General features: G+C 37.2%; 1 protein-coding gene across 1 annotated transcript in view; it reads right to left on the reverse strand.

Moving 5' to 3' along the window:
* RASGRP3 (RAS guanyl releasing protein 3) overlaps positions 1-4,999 on the reverse strand; it is an 89,637-nt gene extending 84,638 nt beyond the window's left edge. The window contains exon 1 of the mRNA XM_069494245.1: positions 4,948-4,999. The gene's annotated coding sequence lies outside the window, so the exon portion shown is untranslated. The remainder of the gene's footprint in view (positions 1-4,947) is intronic.
* Between the last annotated feature and the right edge of the window lie 1,001 nt (positions 5,000-6,000).

Raw genomic sequence — 6,000 nt, forward strand, 5'->3', positions numbered from 1 at the left:
CTGTGAGGCCCGGGGTTTTGACCTCATTTCCATATTTCCCTATCCCTTTCTAAAGTATTATTGTCTTTATCATACACTTCATTAAACAGCGCCATGACTTACACTGTATTTGCTCAACCTTTGGGCTGCAGTCTCAGTATTACTTGTTCCTTTGTGTATAGAAAACCTTTGGATAAGATATTCTTATGACTTTCTGGGAAAACACGAAGGCAACCACAGCAGAGGAGTAACCTGCTGGGGAATGAGGATCTAATATTATTGCAACAGCATTTTCTTATTTGTAGATCATAGGGAGTAAACTAAGAAAGCACTTTTAGAAGCACGTTAAAAAAATGTGGGAGGGAAATTTCCAGTTTTCCCGAATGTTTTAATTAAATAAGGAGTGTTCTCAGGGCTCATCTTCATGATAGTCACTATCACTAGTGAAAAACAGTAGACTAATTAATGCTGGGGTAAAACTTAAATTGAGAGGCAAGTGGAGGGATCTGAACAGACAGGTGGGTGTTGCTTCCTTAACATAGACCATAGGAGGTAAGGAGCTCAATAAAGCTTCTTGGCTGGTGGAAATAAACACATGGTAGTGAGAAACCAATGTAGAGAAGCACGGGCTACAATAAATTCTTTTAACACTTACATTCTAATGACCAGAATAATAACATTATCACATTGAATAATAGTCTTGTTTCCTCTTTACAAAATAAGAAAAGCTGGACTCCTGTGTGTATTTTTTATTTTATAAGATACTTAAATTTAAAAGGCAATACATGCCCGTTGTAGCTAGTTGAACAATACAGAGATATACATAAAGAAAAATTTAAGAACTCCTCTTTCCTATCCATTCCTATCTCACTAAGATAGCACACATCTTTCTCTATCCCATATCAAAATGTAACATGGGATAGAAAAACGTATCTCATACATGCATGTATGTATGAAGTTCTATTTTTCCATTTTTAAAAACCCCATTAAATTGATATTTTTCCCTTAATAATGTTTCATGGTCATGTATATTGGCTCCAAAGTCAATAATATAGATTGAATTTATTCCTTTTAAGAGCTGAATTCTCCAGCCTGAGCAAGAGCGAGACCCCATCTCTACTAAAAATAGAAAGAAATTATATGGACAGCTAAAAATATATATAGAAAAAAAATTAGCCAGGCATGGTGGTACATGCCTGTAGTCCCAGCTACTCGGGAGGCTGAGACAGGAGGATCACTTGAGCTCAGGAGTTTGAGGTTGCTGTGAGCTAGGCTAATGCCACGGCACTCACTCTAGCCTGGGCAACAGAGTGAGACTCTGTCTCAAAAAAAAAAAAAAAGAGCTGAATTCTATTCCACAGTATAGTCACTTCATAGTTTATTCATCGTATTAATGTTCAAAATGTTCCTGGTTTTTGCCTCTATAAACAGTGTTACACTACACATCCTTGTACATACATGTTTAGTTGCTGGTGGTTTTATTTGCATAGTGTAAATTTCCAAAACTGGGATTATTGGGATTGCAAAATTATTCATTTAACATAGACAGAGATTCTTTCCTTGACCAAGCTAAGCTCTAGTCAGGCTCCTCCGAGCTCTCTTGTCAACTAGGCCTCAACCTTGGCCTGTAAAGACTTGAACAAACCCTAACACACTTTCTCCTAGTCTCTGTGGGAGGACAGAATCCTAACTTCAGTAACTGCCATCCAGCAGAAACAGCCTAATCACATTTCCACTAAACAACCCTTTGTAATTTTTCACTTTCCTGATCCTACTGAGGCCCTACCTGTGCCCTCCCTACTCCCTCATTTGCCCTTTAAAATGCCAATTACTTCTTTACTAATCAAAGTTCAGGTAAGTTCATGCTGGCCATTTTTCCCTTTGCAAGTACGTTATTACTGATTAAAATCTATCCTTACCACTTTAAAACTAGTGTCTGACTTTGCTTATCTTTGAGACTACACATTCCCAGTTAGTTTCCTAAAACTGAACTATAAGCAATGTAAGTCTCATGGGCTTAAAGCATCTGAGAAATGTCCACTTTGAGGATCAAGATTATAAGAGAGCCACTAAAAAATTATTTTGGAATTATACCCCACCAGGCATATTGATTAAATCATTTATGTTCAAGATGTTTGCTTGTTTTTCATGCAGAATTATAATATTTTTAAAAAACAAAGCATCTGAAACCCAATTAGTTAAAATTTGTCAAAGTTAAAAGTTGGAGTGTATTTGCCCCCAACTAGTCCTTATTATCTGTACACACCAAAATTTTCATGAACTCTAAAAACCATCGTCGTCATGGAATCAATTGCTGATTGGTTAAAAATAATTTTTTTATGAGCAAATGTGGACTGATTTGCTATTACGAACAAACATGTTAAGACAGGACTAAAAACATTTCCTTCTGCTTTCCCAGCATGCAATGATGCTGGTGAAAGAGTCAGCCACTTTCTCACTTGTTTCTATCTTATTTGCTGGCCTTGGTGACTGAAGAGCCAGCTACTCTGCGTGTCATCTGAGACAGGAATAGGGCCCAGAATCTAAACATAGGAAAGAGGAATACCCAGTGTCTGCAGCTACATTCCTGGCATGGGATTTTATCTCAAACCACCTCTTCTGCATTACATGACTTCACTATATAGTTTGGTTTGGGACTTTGCAGTGAGAGGTTGGAATATATTTGTCTATATTTTTTAACAGCATATATAGTCCATGTTCCTGTTAAGTGATATGGCTACACCAGCCAACACATTCTGAGACACGAATAACAGAGCACAGGGTTTCCTGCTTTAAGGAAAAAAATAACAAATTATATTCAATATAAATTAAGGAAAATTTGTTCACATTAGCAAAGCATTCTTTGTTTTAGAAAGCCACTCATTAAAGGATTACAAGAAATGTGTGCACCTCTGGTTCATTAAAAATGGCATTTGACCAACAAAAATTCAACTCGTACTATTCAAGAACACATTTATTAAGTAAAATAAACATAAGTCCAATTTTGGACCCAACTTACTGGCCCAGATGATCTGTGTCCTTTCCTTCACAACAAAAACGTGGGCAAGCAATTCCTAGCTGCCTGTGATAGACAGCTACTCCACAGCCTCCTGAGGCGCTCGGAAGTAACCTGCTATAAATAGCCCACAGCTCTCACGCCAGTGTCCTCAGTGGAAGGTCCAGGTGAAAAAATAAATTGTCTGAAATATGCCCCCTGCATTCTAATGCCATAGGCTACTATGGGCTGAAAATTCCCAGTAATCCTCTGGATGATTTCACCATAAATAAACTTTTTGTTTTTGAACCATTTTCTGAACTATCAGGAAAGGCAGTGTGGTGAGGGTTGGGAATGCTACACATCGCAGAACAGGAAACCAGGACTCTCATTCCCCACTCAGTCATTTATGAGCTGAGTCAGTTAAGCCTTTAAGTATAAAACTTCTCATCTGTAAAAGGGAAATGATAACATCCAACTCAAGGGGTGGCTATGTGCATTGGAAATAATGCATTCCACTTCAGGATTTTATCCTATAAAAATATTTAAAACGTGCAGAAAGATATCCGTAAGACAAGTTTAATGTGACATTTGTAATACCAAGAAAAGAAAAAGAACAAACCAAAAAATAAGGGGAGAGTGATCAAAATAATGACAATGTTGTATACATTCAATGAAAAAGATTAAATGGCAAGATGGTCTTGATGTAGTAAGTGAAAAAAGTGAGTTGGAAAAACACTACACATTTAGCTCCATTTGTATTACAATAATGTATGTTTTGAAATGCATAGAAAATATTTGCAGTGACAACAAACAATAAACATATATCCACTCTGAAGAATAAAAGAGGGTTCCAACTCTTTTTCATATGATTCATTTTAGTATTGAGTACATTCATTTATAACAAACCTGTATTGCTTCTATAATTAAAAATTAAGGACAATAAAGAAAACAATGAAAAGTAAAGCACTTAGCACAATGCCTAGCGGACTCTGGTGAATGGTAATTAACATGGTTACTTCTGTGCAGAAGCTACACAGCTCTTTAAGGAAAACAAGTTTATAGAAAACAAGCAGACCTTGGTAACATACAACCAGTTCTGTTCATGTGTGAACTGGATCAATATTTTTTTTTTAGAAAAATGGATTTTTTTAATTGTGGTGATTGTTTCACAGGTGTATACATATGTCAAGACATCAAACTGTATTCTTTATGTGCAGTTTATCACATCATTATACCTCAACAAAGCTGTTTTTAAAAAGTGGTGCTAAAGTTTTCAATAGGAATTAAAATAGAAGACTGAGATCAGAATTAAATGTTCGTAATGTCTTCATGTTATCCAGAAGAAGATTGAAGATATTAATATTAGACTTTATTAATTCAAGTATGTATTTTAAACTTTTAAGTATAACCACTAAATCAAAGAAATAGACTATATAATTTTCAAACCGATAGAGGGGAAAAATTGGGAATAAAGAAAACTTGGAAAATGGAAAATCCAAAAGAAGACAAGAGAGAAAATAAAGAGAAAGAATGGTAAATACAAAATAAAAATAACGTTAATACCTCAATAACCACAGTGCAGACTGTCAAAACTCAATTAAAATGTAAAGACTATCATTAAATAACAAACAAAAAGATGGATCCATTTTTAGTCAGTTCAGCTCCACAGGTGTAGGGCTGTGTACACACGGACAAAAGGATCAAATATCTCTCCCTAACTCAACCTCTTTTAACTGCTTTTCTGAAGCACTGACATTAACTGAAGGAAAGTTCTTTATACCAAAAATAACAAAGGAAACTGACTTGGTGGGGAGGGGAGGGGGCAGAGAAGTGGAAAGGAGACAAAGAGAACTGGCAAAGAGAAATAATGTTTCCATGCTATAATCTCAGCAAAAGGGAAATTTAAATAGATGTGAAATTATCTAACTGATACCCAGCTGGTATATTAAAAGTGGCGCAGCACTTGTTACCTAAAATGAGACACCTGGGGCAGGGTGGGGCTGTGTCTAGGACCTCCCAGCTGCTCTTCTCCTCCGGATGTGTGAAGGTCAGGAGCACCACGGAGCTGGAACACCTCTGAGAAATCTGAACTAAACCAGGCCAGATGATACAATTCATCTGCACTTTCAGAGAACCTGAAAAACTGGATAGAAGGTTCTAATCAATCTTAGCAGGACAACAGATAGAAAATTCTTTCCAAAAGTTAATTCTTTAGTCTTATTCCAAAAGGAGGCCACATGGCTCCTCCGGGCTGTCTGCATTTGGCAGCACTTCCCCAGTCTCTATTGGTTTTACACGTGTTGGGGCTGATGTTCAGGGAATTACGGGCAAGACACTAGGAAACTATGAGCGTTGATGCCGTTCATTGCCTGTAAGCAAATGTTCTTCCCAGCCCAATTATCTAGGAATTTGTGAGTCTGTCCTGATCACTCCGATGCTAAAATAGAAATTTCACAGGACTAAGAATCAAAAGATATGACTTCTCATCCCAGCCCTGCCCTAATCTTCTTGAGGGATAGTGACGGAGTCCACTACATTATGAATCCACGTTAATAATCAATCAAAAAGATGAGCATGGCAATATTTGTCTCAGATTTTTTTTGAGAATAAGATAATATAGAAAAAAGTACTTTGCAAAATCATAATGTATTATAGAAATGTTAAGTTTACTCCTTTCTTACATTCATAAAACAATTTTAAGCCTTCATGTACCTCTGCCTACATGGCATCATGTCCTACAGAAGAGGCCGAAATGTTATAGTTGACATCTATGACACCGTCTGCCTGACATTCCCACTATCCTCCATTGCCACCTTCAACCACAACCCCACCTGCCCCTCCTACCTTGGCCCTGAGATGTCATGTGACCCAAACTGGGCCAATCATAGTCCCTCTCTTGCTTTTGGCCACATTCGAGTGTTCCAGGAGTAAGCGCCTGATTCAGGTGGACAATTCCCTAACCTACGGAGTCCCTTCCCATATTTTTCAGACATAGAAGCAGAACATCCTTTTTCTTCAGCCAA

Source organism: Eulemur rufifrons, chromosome 19 (assembly GCF_041146395.1).
Source record: "Eulemur rufifrons isolate Redbay chromosome 19, OSU_ERuf_1, whole genome shotgun sequence".
NCBI classification, from domain to species: Eukaryota; Metazoa; Chordata; class Mammalia; order Primates; family Lemuridae; genus Eulemur; species Eulemur rufifrons.